At 47.0% G+C, this 16,164-nt stretch overlaps 3 non-coding genes across 3 annotated transcripts; all 3 read right to left on the bottom strand.

The window, feature by feature from the left end:
• Nucleotides 1-5,720: 5,720 nt before the first annotated feature.
• TRNAG-UCC (transfer RNA glycine (anticodon UCC)) lies at nucleotides 5,721-5,792 on the bottom strand. The gene has a single exon. It is a non-coding gene; the product is annotated as a tRNA-Gly (tRNA).
• Nucleotides 5,793-7,323: 1,531 nt separating this feature from the next.
• Nucleotides 7,324-7,395, bottom strand: TRNAG-UCC (transfer RNA glycine (anticodon UCC)). The gene has a single exon. It is a non-coding gene; the product is annotated as a tRNA-Gly (tRNA).
• A 3,137-nt stretch (nucleotides 7,396-10,532) lies between these two features.
• TRNAG-UCC (transfer RNA glycine (anticodon UCC)) lies at nucleotides 10,533-10,604 on the bottom strand. Its single transcript has one exon. It is a non-coding gene; the product is annotated as a tRNA-Gly (tRNA).
• Between the last annotated feature and the right edge of the window lie 5,560 nt (nucleotides 10,605-16,164).

Genomic DNA, 16,164 nt, shown 5'->3' with positions numbered 1-16,164 from the left:
GCTGCGCGACTCTGCTTCCTGTTCAAAATGCTGTGGTTATGCAGATCAGGAGCCTTCAGAGGAGTGGCATGGGATCGCTGGAGCTATTCTGGCAGGGCTCTCACCTCATTTGCCTAAGAATGTCACAAGGCATGCTGGGTGCAGAAAATCTTCGCCTTCCCCTCTCACAGTCAGTCATAGGGGAAAGTCAAGGCCCTCTCTGTCACTAGCCATGTCACGCCTTTGTCAAGACAGAAGCACCCCCACCCGCTCCTTCTCTGTGATCCTGCGCTACCATGCTCAGGTTTTGGCCTTACCTGGGAGCCAGAGGTGCACCCAGTGAGGGCTTGCCCGGTATGAGCGTTTGGGAGCGTTCGGGACGTGAGTGGACTTAGGACTGGAAGTTCTGTCCATTCGAAGCAGCCAACCTTCCTGCTGCAGACAGGGGCTGTTCCCTTGGGTTTCTTTCACCTTGCTCTCGGATAAATTTGGTTGTATGCTGCAGTTGCCTGCGATGACTACAAGGTGGCGCTGCTTTCAGGTAAGAGCACAAATATGCAGAAAATGTTGGGGACTTTTGCCACATTTATGGTGGTGGGTCTCGCACATTTTTTCCAGGGGAGAGATATTGACCTGAAACACTTTTTACTGCAGAGATGCTGCAGTTCTAAAGGCTGGTCGGGCAGAAGGGCTTAGCCGTTTCATTGCCTGCCCCCCTGCAGCCTATTTATTACCAGCAGTTGTGAGTGGTGACTGCTGTTTGTAAAATATAAAAATTTCAGGACATAGAAAGTCGCAGACGGGGCTTTTGGGATGTCTGCCTATGTCTTTGTTTATTATTTATCTAATAGCTGAGTAATCTGGTCAAGATATTTTTCTTTTTTTTAACATATTGCGTTAGAATAGCTACTGCTTTCTTAATGTATAAATATTAGCACTGCGTTGGCCGGGAATCAAACCCAGGTCAACTGCTCGGAAGGCAGCTATGCTTACCACTATACCACCAACGCTCCATGGTATATATTTTTTTAAGCTCTAGACATCACAACCCTGAGTTCAATTACTATATTGCACCAGTATCACAGGTATTTTTGGTTTACAGACCAACATGAAAATCAGGAAAAAAGTTCTTGCAACTGCTAAGGAACTGGAGATTGAAACCTATGCAAAAGCTGCGCAGAAAAGGAGAAAGGGAAAGCAGCTGTTCAAATCATTGAAATAAGCATATATTGGCAGCAAGGGAAAAACAGCAGGGTAGAGAAAGAAAACAGCTCCACGAAATTCACAGGAGATTGATAATAGCAGGACAAAAAAAGGGAATAATAGCGTTCCAAGCAGGCTCAGAAAGAAGTGCGAGGGTCCCATCTTTCGTTAATGGTCATAACTGTGCATCATTTCCTTTGAAGTGTAGGGTTGATTCTCTGACCATCTGTCTCCCTGACTTTGAGCAGAGACCGATAGTTGAGCAGTCTCTTCCCACAAAAAGCTGGCACAAGCCTGCTGTTTTCCGCTCTGGCAGCGTGGAAACGAGAGAGTGGTCCTCATAAGAAAAATAATCAATCCATGCTAGCAGAGGATGGTTTCGATCCATCGACCTCTGGGTTATGGGCCCAGCACGCTTCCGCTGCGCCACTCTGCTTCCTGTTCAAAATGCTGTGGTTATGCAGATCAGGAGCCTTCAGAGGAGTGGCATGGGATCGCTGGAGCTATTCTGGCAGGGCTCTCACCTCATTTGCCTAAGAATGTCACAAGGCATGGTGGGTGCAGAAAATCTTGGCCTTCCCCTCTCACAGTCAGTCATAGGGGAAAGTCAAGTCCCTCTCAGTCACTAGCCATGTCACGCCTTTGTCAAGACAGAAGCACCCCCACCCGCTCCTTCTCTGTGATCCTGCGCTACCATACTCAGGTTTTGGCCTTACCTGGGAGCCAGAGGTGCACCCGGTGAGGGCTTGCCCGGTATGAGCGTTTGGGACGTGAGTGGACTTAGGACTGGAAGTTCTGTCCATTCGAAGCAGCCAACCTTCCTGCTGCAGACAGGGGCTGTTCCCTTGGGTTTCTTTCACCTTGCTCTCCGATAAATTTGGTTGTATGCTGCAGTTGCCTGCGATGACTACAAGGTGGCGCTGCTTTCAGGTAAGAGCACAAATATGCAGAAAATGTTGGGGACTTTTGCCACATTTATCGGTGGTGGGTCTCGCACATTTTTTCCAGGGGAGAGATATTGACCTGAAACACTTTTTACTGCAGAGATGCTGCAGTTCTAAAGGCTGGTCGGGCAGAAGGGCTTAGCCGTTTCATTGTCTGCCCCCCTGCAGCCCATTTATTACCAGCAGTTGTGAGTGGTGACTGCTGTTTGTAAAATATAAAAATTTCAGGACATAGAAAGTCGCAGACGGGGCTTTTGGGATGCCTGCCTCTGTCTTTGTTTATTATTTATCTAATAGCTGAGTAATCTGGTCAAGATATTTCTCTTTTTTTTAACATATTGCGATAGAATAGCTACTGCTTTCTTAATGTATAAATATTAGCACTGCGTTAGCCGGGAATCAAACCCGGGTCAATTGCTTGGAAGGCAGGTATGCTCACCACTATACCACCAACGCTCCATGGCATATGTCTTTTTTAAGCTCGAGACATCACAACCCTGAGTTCAATGACTATATTGCACCAGTATCAGAGGTATTTTTGGTTTACTGACCAACATGAAAATCAGGAAAAAAGTTCTTGCAACTGCTAAGGAACTGGAGATTGAAACCAATGCAAAAGCTGCGCAGAAAAGGAGAAAGGGAAAGCAGCAGTTCAAATCATTGAAATAAGCATATATTGGCAGCAAGGGAAAAACAGCAGGGTAGAGAAAGAAAACAGCTCCACGAAATTCACAGGAGATTGATAATAGCAGGACAAAAAAAGGGAATAATAGCGTTCCAAGCAGGCTCAGAAAGAAGTGCGAGGGTCTCATCTTTCGTTAATGGTCATAACTGTGCATCATTTCCTTTGAAGTGTAGGGTTGATTCTCTGACCATCTGTCACCCTGACTTTGAGCAGAGACCGATAGTTGAGCAGTCTCTTCCCACAAAAAGCTGGCACAAGCCTGCTGTTTTCTGCTCTGGCAGCGTGGAAACGAGAGAGTGGTCCTCACAAGAAAAAAAAATCAATCCATGCTAGCAGAGGATGGTTTCGATCTATCGACCTCTGGGTTATGGGCCCAGCACGCTTCCGCTGCGCCACTCTGCTTCCTGTTCAAAATGCTGTGGTTATGCAGATCAGGAGCCTTCAGAGGAGTGGCCTGGGATCGCTGGAGCTATTCTGGCAGGGCTCTCACCTCATTTGCCTAAGAATGTCACAAGGCATGCTGGGTGCAGAAAATCTTCGCCTTCCCCTCTCACAGTCAGTCATAGGGGAAAGTCAAGTCCCTCTCAGTCACTAGCCATGTCACGCCTTTGTCAAGACAGAAGCACCCCCACCCGCTCCTTCTCTGTGATCCTGCGCTACCATGCTCAGGTTTTGGCCTTACCTGGGAGCCAGAGGTGCACCCGGTGAGAGCTTGTCCGGTAGGAGCGTTTGGGAGCGTTCGGGACGTGAGTGGACTTAGGACTGGAAGTTCTGTCCATTCGAAGCAGCCAACCTTCCTGCTGCAGACAGGGGCTGTTCCCTTGGGTTTCTTTCACCTTGCTCTCGGATAAATTTGGTTGTATACTGCAGTTGCCTGCAATGACTACAAGGTGGCGCTGCTTTCAGGTAAGAGCACAAATATGCAGAAAACGTTGGGGACTTTTGCCACATTTATCGGTGGTGGGTCTCGCACATTTTTTCCAGGGGAGAGATATTGACCTGAAACACTTTTTACTGCAGAGATGCTGCAGTTCTAAAGGCTGGTCGGGCAGAAGGGCTTAGCCGTTTCATTGCCTGCCCCCCTGCAGCCCATTTATTACCAGCAGTTGTGAGTGGTGACTGCTGTTTGTAAAATATAAAAATTTCAGGACATAGAAAGTCGCAGACGGGGCTTTTGGGATGCCTGCCTCTGTCTTTGTTTATTATTTATCTAATAGCTGAGTAATCTGGTCAAGATATTTCTCTTTTTTTTAACATATTGCGATAGAATAGCTACTGCTTTCTTAATGTATAAATATTAGCACTGCGTTAGCCGGGAATCAAACCCGGGTCATCTGCTTGGAAGGCAGCTATGCTCACCACTATACCACCAACGCTCCATGGCATATGCTTTTTTTAAGCTCTAGACATCACAACCCTGAGTTCAATGACTATATTGCACCAGTATCAGAGGTATTTTTGGTTTACTGACCAACATGAAAATCAGGAAAAAAGTTCTTGCAACTGCTAAGGAACTGGAGATTGAAACCAATGCAAAAGCTGCGCAGAAAAGGAGAAAGGGAAAGCAGCAGTTCAAATCATTGAAATAAGCATATATTGGCAGCAAGGGAAAAACAGCAGGGTAGAGAAAGAAAACAGCTCCACGAAATTCACAGGAGATTGATAATAGCAGGACAAAAAAAGGGAATAATAGCGTTCCAAGCAGGCTCAGAAAGAAGTGCGAGGGTCCCATCTTTCGTTAATGGTCATAACTGTGCATCATTTCCTTTGAAGTGTAGGGTTGATTCTCTGACCATCTGTCTCCCTGACTTTGAGCAGAGACCGATAATTGAGCAGTCTCTTCCCACAAAAAGCTGGCACAAGCCTGCTGTTTTCCGCTCTGGCAGCGTGGAAACAAGAGAGTGGTCCTCACAAGAAAAAAAAATCAATCCATGCTAGCAGGGGATGGTTTCGATCCATCGACCTCTGGGTTATGGGCCCAGCACGCTTCCGCTGCGCCACTCTGCTTCCTGTTCATAATGCTGTGGTTATGCAGATCAGGAGCCTTCAGAGGAGTGGCATGGGATCGCTGGAGCTATTCTGGCAGGGCTCTCACCTCATTTGCCTAAGAATGTCACAAGGCATGCTGGGTGCAGAAAATCTTCGCCTTCCCCTCTCACAGTCAGTCATAGGGGAAAGTCAAGGCCCTCTCTGTCACTAGCCATGTCATGCCTTTGTCAAGACAGAAGCACCCCCACCCGCTCCTTCTCTGTGATCCTGCGCTACCATGCTCAGGTTTTGGCCTTACCTGGGAGCCAGAGGTGCACCCGGTGAGGGCTTGCCCGGTATGAGCGTTTGGGAGCGTTCGGGACGTGAGTGGACTTAGGACTGGAAGTTCTGTCCATTCGAAGCAGCCAACCTTCCTGCTGCAGACAGGGGCTGTTCCCTTGGGTTTCTTTCACCTTGCTCTCGGATAAATTTGGTTGTATGCTGCAGTTGCCTGCGATGACTACAAGGTGGCGCTGCTTTCAGGTAAGAGCACAAATATGCAGAAAATGTTGGGGACTTTTGCCACATTTATCGGTGGTGGGTCTCGCACATTTTTTCCAGGGGAGAGATATTGACCTGAAACACTTTTTACTGCAGAGATGCTGCAGTTCTAAAGGCTGGTCGGGCAGAAGGGCTTAGCCGTTTCATTGCCTGCCCCCCTGCAGCCTATTTATTACCAGCAGTTGTGAGTGGTGACTGCTGTTTGTAAAATATAAAAATTTCAGGACATAGAAAGTCGCAGACGGGGCTTTTGGGATGTCTGCCTATGTCTTTGTTTATTATTTATCTAATAGCTGAGTAATCTGGTCAAGATATTTTTCTTTTTTTTAACATATTGCGTTAGAATAGCTACTGCTTTCTTAATGTATAAATATTAGCACTGCGTTGGCCGGGAATCGAACCCAGGTCAACTGCTCGGAAGGCAGCTATGCTTACCACTATACCACCAACGCTCCATGGTATATATTTTTTTAAGCTCTAGACATCACAACCCTGAGTTCAATTACTATATTGCACCAGTATCACAGGTATTTTTGGTTTACAGACCAACATGAAAATCAGGAAAAAAGTTCTTGCAACTGCTAAGGAACTGGAGATTGAAACCCATGCAAAAGCTGCGCAGAAAAGGAGAAAGGGAAAGCAGCAGTTCAAATCATTGAAATAAGCATATATTGGCAGCAAGGGAAAAACAGCAGGGTAGAGAAAGAAAACAGCTCCACGAAATTCACAGGAGATTGATAATAGTAGGAGAAAAAAAGGGAATAATAGCGTTCCAAGCAGGCTCAGAAAGAAGTGCGAGGGTCCCATCTTTCGTTAATGGTCATAACTGTGCATCATTTCCTTTGAAGAGTAGGGTTGATTCTCTGACCATCTGTCTCCCTGACTTTGAGCAGAGACCGATAGTTGAGCAGTCTCTTCCCACAAAAAGCTGGCACAAGCCTGCTGTTTTCCGCACTGGCAGCGTGGAAACGAGAGAGTGGTCCTCACAAGAAAAAAAAATCAATCCATGCTAGCAGAGGATGGTTTCGATCCATCGACCTCTGGGTTATGGGCCCAGCACGCTTCCGCTGCGCCACTCTGCTTCCTGTTCAAAATGCTGTGGTTATGCAGATCAGGAGCCTTCAGAGGAGTGGCATGGGATCGCTGGAGCTATTCTGGCAGGGCTCTCACCTCATTTGCCTAAGAATGTCACAAGGCATGCTGGGTGCAGAAAATCTTCGCCTTCCCCTCTCACAGTCAGTCATAGGGGAAAGTCAAGGCCCTCTCAGTCACTAGCCATGTCACGCCTTTGTCAAGACAGAAGCACCCCCACCCGCTCCTTCTCTGTGATCCTGCGCTACCATGCTCAGGTTTTGGCCTTACCTGGGAGCCAGAGGTGCAGCCGGTGAGGGCTTGTCCGGTATGAGCGTTTGGGAGCGTTCGGGACGTGAGTGGACTTAGGACTGGAAGTTCTGTCCATTCGAAGCAGCCAACCTTCCTGCTGCAGACAGGGGCTGTTCCCTTGGGTGTCTTTCACCTTGCTCTCGGATAAATTTGGTTGTATGCTGCCGTTGCCTGCGATGACTACAAGGTGGCGCTGCTTTCAGGTAAGAGCACAAATATGCAGAAAATGTTGGGGACTTTTGCCACATTTATCGGTGGTGGGTCTCGCACATTTTTTCCAGGGGAGAGATATTGACCTGAAACACTTTTTACTGCAGAGATGCTGCAGTTCTAAAGGCTGGTCGGCAGAAGGGCTTAGCCGTTTCATTGCCTGCCCCCCTGCAGCCCATTTATTACCAGCAGTTGTGAGTGGTGACTGCTGTTTGTAAAATATAAAAATTTCAGGACATAGAAAGTCGCAGACGGGGCTTTTGGGATGCCTGCCTATGTCTTTGTTTATTATTTATCTAATAGCTGAGTAATCTGGTCAAGATATTTCTCTTTTTTTTAACATATTGCGTTAGAATAGCTACTGCTTTCTTAATGTATAAATATTAGCACTGCGTTGGCCGGGAATCGAACCCGGGTCAACTGCTTGGAAGGCAGCTATGCTCACCACTATACCACCAACGCTCCATGGCATATGTTTTTTTTAATCTCTAGACATCACAACCCTGAGTTCAATTACTATATTGCACCAGTATCAGAGGTATTTTTGGTTTACAGACCAACATGAAAATCAGGAAAAAAGTTCTTGCAACTGCTAAGGAACTGGAGATTGAAACCAATGCAAAAGCTGCGCAGAAAAGGAGAAAGGGAAAGCAGCAGTTCAAATCATTGAAATAAGCATATATTGGCAGCAAGGGAAAAACAGCAGGGTAGAGAAAGAAAACAGCTCCACGAAATTCACAGGAGATTGATAATAGCAGGATAAAAAAAGGGAATAATAGCGTTCCAAGCAGGCTCAGAAAGAAGTGCGAGGGTCCCATCTTTCGTTAATGGTCATAACTGTGCATCATTTCCTTTGAAGTGTAGGGTTGCTTCCCTGACCATCTGTCTCCCTGACTTTGAGCAGAGACCGATAGTTGAGCAGTCTCTTCCCACAAAAAGCTGGCACAAGCCTGCTGTTTTCCGCTCTGGCAGCGTGGAAACGAGAGAGTGGTCCTCACAAGAAAAAAAAATCAATCCATGCTAGCAGAGGATGGTTTCGATCCATCGACCTCTGGGTTATGGGCCCAGCACGCTTCCGCTGCGCCACTCTGCTTCCTGTTCAAAATGCTTTGGTTATGCAGATCAGGAGCCTTCAGAGGAGTGGCATGGGATCGCTGGAGCTATTCTGGCAGGGCTCTCACCTCATTTGCCTAAGAATGTCACAAGGCATGCTGGGTGCAGAAAATCTTCGCCTTCCCCTCCCACAGTCAGTCATAGGGGAAAGTCAAGTCCCTCTCTGTCACTAGCCATGTAATGCCTTTGTCAAGACAGAAGCACCCCCACCCGCTCCTTCTCTGTGATCCTGCGCTACCATGCTCAGGTTTTGGCCTTACCTGGGAGCCAGAGGTGCACCCGGTGAGGGCTTGCCCGGTATGAGAGTTTGGGAGCGTTCGGGACGTGAGTGGACTTAGGACTGGAAGTTCTGTCCATTCGAAGCAGCCAACCTTCCTGCTGCAGACAGGGGCTGTTCCCTTGGGTTTCTTTCACCTTGCTCTCGGATAAATTTGGTTGTATGCTGCAGTTGCCTGCGATGACTACAAGGTGGCGCTGCTTTCAGGTAAGAGCACAAATATGCAGAAAATGTTGGGGACTTTTGCCACATTTATCGGTGGTGGGTCTCGCACATTTTTTCCAGGGGACAGATATTGACCTGAAACACTTTTTACTGCAGAGATGCTGCAGTTCTAAAGGCTGGTCGGGCAGAAGGGCTTAGCCGTTTCATTGCCTGCCCCCCTGCAGCCTATTTATTACCAGCAGTTGTGAGTGGTGACTGCTGTTTGTAAAATATAAAAATTTCAGGACATAGAAAGTCGCAGACGGGGCTTTTGGGATGTCTGCCTATGTCTTTGTTTATTATTTATCTAATAGCTGAGTAATCTGGTCAAGATATTTTTCTTTTTTTTAACATATTGCGTTAGAATAGCTACTGCTTTCTTAATGTATAAATATTAGCACTGCATTGGCCGGGAATCGAACCCAGGTCAACTGCTCGGAAGGCAGCTATGCTCACCACTATACCACCAACGCTCCAGGGTATATTTTTTTTTAAGCTCTAGACATCACAACCCTGAGTTCAATTACTATATTGCACCAGTATCACAGGTATTTTTGGTTTACAGACCAACATGAAAATCAGGAAAAAAGTTCTTGCAACTGCTAAGGAACTGGAGATTGAAACCCATGCAAAAGCTGCGCAGAAAAGGAGAAAGGGAAAGCAGCAGTTCAAATCATTGAAATAAGCATATATTGGCAGCAAGGGAAAAACAGCAGGGTAGAGAAAGAAAACAGCTCCACGAAATTCACAGGAGATTGATAATAGTAGGAGAAAAAAAGGGAATAATAGCGTTCCAAGCAGGCTCAGAAAGAAGTGCGAGGGTCCCATCTTTCGTTAATGGTCATAACTGTGCATCATTTCCTTTGAAGAGTAGGGTTGATTCTCTGACCATCTGTCTCCCTGACTTTGAGCAGAGACCGATAGTTGAGCAGTCTCTTCCCACAAAAAGCTGGCACAAGCCTGCTGTTTTCCGCTCTGGCAGCGTGGAAACAAGAGAGTGGTCCTCACAAGAAAAAAAAATCAATCCATGCTAGCAGAGGATGGTTTCGATCCATCGACCTCTGGGTTATGGGCCCAGCACGCTTCCACTGCGCCACTCTGCTTCCTGTTCAAAATGCTGTGGTTATGCAGATCAGGAGCCTTCAGAGGAGTGGCATGGGATCGCTGGAGCTATTCTGGCAGGGCTCTCACCTCATTTGCCTAAGAATGTCACAAGGCATGCTGGGTGCAGAAAATCTTCGCCTTCCCCTCTCACAGTCAGTCATAGGGGAAAGTCAAGGCCCTCTCAGTCACTAGCCATGTCACGCCTTTGTCAAGACAGAAGCACCCCCACCCGCTCCTTCTCTGTGATCCTGCGCTACCATGCTCAGGTTTTGGCCTTACCTGGGAGCCAGAGGTGCACCCGGGGAGGGCTTGTCCGGTATGAGCGTTTGGGAGCGTTCGGGTTGTGAGTGCACTTAGGACTGGAAGTTCTGTCCATTCGAAGCAGCCAACCTTCCTGCTGCAAACAGGGGCTGTTCCCTTGGGTTTCTTTCACCTTGCTCTCGGATAAATTTGGTTGTATGCTGCAGTTGCCTGCGATGACTACAAGGTGGCGCTGCTTTCAGGTAAGAGCACAAATATGCAGAAAATGTTGGGGACTTTTGCCACATTTATCGGTGGTGGGTCTCGCACATGTTTTCCAGGGGAGAGATATTGACCTGAAACACTTTTTACTGCAGAGATGCTGCAGTTCTAAAGGCTGGTCGGGCAGAAGGGCTTAGCCGTTTCATTGCCTGCCCCCCTGCAGCCCATTTATTACCAGCAGTTGTGAGTGGTGACTGCTGTTTGTAAAATATAAAAATTTCAGGACATAGAAAGTCGCAGACGGGGCTTTTGGGATGCCTGCCTATGTCTTTGTTTATTATTTATCTAATAGCTGAGTAATCTGGTCAAGATATTTCTCTTTTTTTTAACATATTGCGTTAGAATAGCTACTGCTTTCTTAATGTATAAATATTAGCACTGCGTTGGCCGGGAATCGAACCCGGGTCAACTGCTTGGAAGGCAGCTATGCTCACCACTATACCACCAACGCTCCATGGCATATGTTTTTTTTAATCTCTAGACATCACAACCCTGAGTTCAATTACTATATTGCACCAGTATCAGAGGTATTTTTGGTTTACAGACCAACATGAAAATCAGGAAAAAAGTTCTTGCAACTGCTAAGGAACTGGAGATTGAAACCAATGCAAAAGCTGCGCAGGAAAGGAGAAAGGGAAAGCAGCAGTTCAAATCATTGAAATAAGCATATATTGGCAGCAAGGGAAAAACAGCAGGGTAGAGAAAGAAAACAGCTCCACGAAATTCACAGGAGATTGATAATAGCAGGACAAAAAAAGGGAATAATAGCGTTCCAAGCAGGCTCAGAAAGAAGTGCGAGGGTCCCATCTTTCGTTAATGGTCATAACTGTGCATCATTTCCTTTGAAGTGTAGGGTTGATTCTCTGACCATCTGTCTCCCTGACTTTGAGCAGAGTCCGATAGTTGAGCAGTCTCTTCCCACAAAAAGCTGGCACAAGCCTGCTGTTTTCCGCTCTGGCAGCGTGGAAACGAGAGAGTGGTCCTCACAAGAAAAAAAAATCAATCCATGCTAGCAGAGGATGGTTTCGATCCATCGACCTCTGGGTTATGGGCCCAGCACACTTCCGCTGCGCCACTCTGCTTCCTGTTCAAAATGCTGTGGTTATGCAGATCAGGAGCCTTCAGAGGAGTGGCATGGGATCGCTGGAGCTTTTCTGGCAGGGCTCTCACTTCATTTGCCTAAGAATGTCACAAGGCATGCTGGGTGCAGAAAATCTTCGCCTTCCACTCTCACAGTCAGTCATAGGGGAAAGTCAAGGCCCTCTCAGTCACTAGCCATGTCACGCCTTTGTCAAGACAGAAGCACCCCCACCCGCTCCTTCTCTGTGATCCTGCGCTACCATGCTCAGGTTTTGGCCTTACCTGGGAGCCAGAGGTGCACCCGGTGAGGGCTTGTCCGGTATGAGCGTTTGGGAGCGTTCGGGACGTGAGTGGACTTAGGACTGGAAGTTCTGTCCATTCGAAGCAGCCAACCTTCCTGCTGCAGACAGGGGCTGTTCCCTTGGGTTTCTTTCACCTTGCTCTCGGATAAATTTGGTTGTATGCTGCAGTTGCCTGCGATGACTACAAGGTGGCGCTGCTTTCAGGTAAGAGCACAAATATGCAGAAAATGTTGGGGACTTTTGCCACATTTATCGGTGGTGGGTCTCGCACATTTTTTCCAGGGGAGAGATATTGACCTGAAACACTTTTTACTGCAGAGATGCTGCAGTTCTAAAGGCTGGTCGGGCAGAAGGGCTTAGCCGTTTCATTGCCTGCCCCCCTGCAGCCCATTTATTACCAGCAGTTGTGAGTGGTGACTGCTGTTTGTAAAATATAAAAATTTCAGGACATAGAAAGTCGCAGACGGGGCTTTTGGGATGCCTGCCTATGTCTTTGTTTATTATTTATCTAATAGCTGAGTAATCTGGTCAAGATATTTCTCTTTTTTTTAACATATTGCGTTAGAATAGCTACTGCTTTCTTAATGTATAAATATTAGCACTGCGTTGGCCGGGAATCGAACCCGGGTCAACTGCTTGGAAGGCAGCTATGCGCACCACTATACCACCAACACTCTATGGCATATGTTTTTTTTAAGCTCTAGACATCACAACCCTGAGTTCAATGACTATATTGCACCAGTATCAGAGGTATTTTTGGTTTACAGACCAACATGAAAATCAGGAAAAAAGTTCTTGCAACTGCTAAGGAACTGGAGATTGAAACCCATGCAAAAGCTGCGCAGAAAAGGAGAAAGGGAAAGCAGCAGTTCAAATCATTGAAATAAGCATATATTGGCAGCAAGGGAAAAACAGCAGGGTAGAGAAAGAAAACAGCTCCACGAAATTCACAGGAGATTGATAATAGCAGGACAAAAAAAGGGAATAATAGCGTTCCAAGCAGGCTCAGAAAGAAGTGCGAGGGTCCCATCTTTCGTTAATGGTCATAACTGTGCATCATTTCCTTTGAAGTGTAGGGTTGATTCTCTGACCATCTGTCTCCCTGACTTTGAGCAGAGACCGATAGTTGAGCAGTCTCTTCCCACAAAAAGCTGGCACAAGCCTGCTGTTTTCCGCTCTGGCAGCGTGGAAACAAGAGAGTGGTCCTCACAAGAAAAAAAAATCAATCCATGCTAGCAGAGGATGGTTTCAATCCATCGACCTCTGGGTTATGGGCCCAGCACGCTTCCGCTGCGCCACTCTGCTTCCTGTTCAAAATGCTGTGGTTATGCAGATCAGGAGCCTTCAGAGGAGTGGCATGGGATCGCTGGAGCTATTCTGGCAGGGCTCTCACCTCATTTGCCTAAGAATGTCACAAGGCATGCTGGGTGCAGAAAATCTTCGCCTTCCCCTCTCACAGTCAGTCATAGGGGAAAGTCAAGGCCCTCTCAGTCACTAGCCATGTCACGCCTTTGTCAAGACAGAAGCACCCCCACCCGCTCCTTCTCTGTGATCCTGCGCTACCATGCTCAGGTTTTGGCCTTACCTGGGAGCCAGAGGTGCACCCGGGGAGGGCTTGTCCGGTATGAGCGTTTGGGAGCGTTCGGGTCGTGAGTGGACTTAGGACTGGAAGTTCTGTCCATTCGAAGCAGCCAACCTTCCTGCTGCAAACAGGGGCTGTTTCCTTGGGTTTCTTTCACCTTGCTCTCGGATAAATTTGGTTGTATGCTGCAGTTGCCTGCGATGACTACAAGGTGGCGCTGCTTTCAGGTAAGAGCACAAATATGCAGAAAATGTTGGGGACTTTTGCCACATTTATCGGTGGTGGGTCTCGCACATTTTTTCCAGGGGAGAGATATTGACCTGAAACACTTTTTACTGCAGAGATGCTGCAGTTCTAAAGGCTGGTCGGGCAGAAGGGCTTAGCCGTTTCATTGCCTGCCCCCCTGCAGCCCATTTATTACCAGCAGTTGTGAGTGGTGACTGCTGTTTGTAAAATATAAAAATTTCAGGACATAGAAAGTCGCAGACGGGGCTTTTGGGATGCCTGCCTATGTCTTTGTTTATTATTTATCTAATAGCTGAGTAATCTGGTCAAGATATTTCTCTTTTTTTTAACATATTGCGTTAGAATAGCTACTGCTTTCTTAATGTATAAATATTAGCACTGCGTTGTCCGGGAATCGAACCCGGGTCAACTGCTTGGAAGGCAGCTATGCTCACCACTATACCACCAACGCTCCATGGCATATGTTTTTTTTAAGCTCTAGACATCACAACCCTGAGTTCAATTACTATATTGCACCAGTATCAGAGGTATTTTTGGTTTACAGACCAACATGAAAATCAGGAAAAAAGTTCTTGCAACTGCTAAGGAACTGGAGATTGAAACCAATGCAAAAGCTGCGCAGGAAAGGAGAAAGGGAAAGCAGCAGTTCAAATCATTGAAATAAGCATATATTGGCAGCAAGGGAAAAACAGCAGGGTAGAGAAAGAAAACAGCTCCACGAAATTCACAGGAGATTGATAATAGCAGGACAAAAAAAGGGAATAATAGCGTTCCAAGCAGGCTCAGAAAGAAGTGCGAGGGTCCCATCTTTCGTTAATGGTCATAACTGTGCATCATTTCCTTTGAAGTGTAGGGTTGATTCTCTGACCATCTGTCTCCCTGACTTTGAGCAGAGACCGATAGTTGAGCAGTCTCTTCCCACAAAAAGCTGGCACAAGCCTGCTGTTTTCCGCTCTGGCAGCGTGGAAACGAGAGAGTGGTCCTCACAAGAAAAAAAATCAATCCATGCTAGCAGAGGATGGTTTCGATCCATCGACCTCTGGGTTATGGGCCCAGCACGCTTCCGCTGCGCCACTCTGCTTCCTGCTCAAAATGCTGTGGTTATGCAGATCAGGAGCCTTCAGAGGAGTGGCATGGGATCGCTGGAGCTATTCTGGCAGGGCTCTCACCTCATTTGCCTAAGAATGTCACAAGGCATGCTGGGTGCAGAAAATCTTCGCCTTCCCCTCTCACAGTCAGTCATAGGGGAAAGTCAAGGCCCTCTCAGTCACTAGCCATGTCACGCCTTTGTCAAGACAAAAGCACCCCCACCCGCTCCTTCTCTTTGATCCTGCGCTACCATGCTCAGGTTTTGGCCTTACCTGGGAGCCAGAGGTGCACCCAGTGAGGGCTTGCCCGGTATGAGCGTTTGGGAGTGTTCAGGACGTGAGTGGACTTAGGACTGGAAGTTCTGACCATTCGAATCAGCCAACCTTCCTGCTGCAGACAGGGGCTGTTCCCTTGGGTTTCTTTCACCTTGCTCTCGGATAAATTTGGTTGTATGCTGCAGTTGCCTGCGATGACTACAAGGTGGCGCTGCTTTCAGGTAAGAGCACAAATATGCAGAAAATGTTGGGGACTTTTGCCACATTTATCGGTGGTGGGTCTCGCACATTTTTTCCAGGGGAGAGATATTGACCTGGAACACTTTTTACTGCAGAGATGCTGCAGTTCTAAAGGCTGGTCATTGCCTGCCCCCCTGCAGCCCATTTATTACCAGCAGTTGTGAGTGGTGACTGCTGTTTGTAAAATATAAAAATTTCAGGACATAGAAAGTCGCAGACGGGGCTTTTGGGATGCCTGCCTATGTCTTTGTTTATTATTTATCTAATAGCTGAGTAATCTGGTCAAGATATTTCTCTTTTTTTTAACATATTGCGTTAGAATAGCTACTGCTTTCTTAATGTATAAATATTAGCACTGCGTTGTCCGGGAATCGAACCCGGGTCAACTGCTTGGAAGGCAGCTATGCTCACCACTATACCACCAACGCTCCATGGCATATGTTTTTTTTAAGCTCTAGACATCACAACCCTGAGTTCAATTACTATATTGCACCAGTATCAGAGGTATTTTTGGTTTACAGACCAACATGAAAATCAGGAAAAAAGTTCTTGCAACTGCTAAGGAACTGGAGATTGAAACCAATGCAAAAGCTGCGCAGGAAAGGAGAAAGGGAAAGCAGCAGTTCAAATCATTGAAATAAGCATATATTGGCAGCAAGGGAAAAACAGCAGGGTAGAGAAAGAAAACAGCTCCACGAAATTCACAGGAGATTGATAATAGCAGGACAAAAAAAGGGAATAATAGCGTTCCAAGCAGGCTCAGAAAGAAGTGCGAGGGTCCCATCTTTCGTTAATGGTCATAACTGTGCATCATTTCCTTTGAAGTGTAGGGTTGATTCTCTGACCATCTGTCTCCCTGACTTTGAGCAGAGACCGATAGTTGAGCAGTCTCTTCCCACAAAAAGCTGGCACAAGCCTGCTGTTTTCCGCTCTGGCAGCGTGGAAACGAGAGAGTGGTCCTCACAAGAAAAAAAATCAATCCATGCTAGCAGAGGATGGTTTCGATCCATCGACCTCTGGGTTATGGGCCCAGCACGCTTCCGCTGCGCCACTCTGCTTCCTGCTCAAAATGCTGTGGTTATGCAGATCAGGAGCCTTCAGAGGAGTGGCATGGGATCGCTGGAGCTATTCTGGCAGGGCTCTCACCTCATTTGCCTAAGAATGTCACAAGGCATGCTGGGTGCAGAAAATCTTCGC

The sequence above is a fragment of the Pleurodeles waltl genome, unplaced genomic scaffold, assembly GCF_031143425.1.
Source record: "Pleurodeles waltl isolate 20211129_DDA unplaced genomic scaffold, aPleWal1.hap1.20221129 scaffold_135, whole genome shotgun sequence".
NCBI lineage: Eukaryota > Metazoa > Chordata > Amphibia > Caudata > Salamandridae > Pleurodeles > Pleurodeles waltl.
Note: the sequence above shows the minus strand (reverse complement) of the source record. Positions and strands in the feature narration are given on the sequence as shown.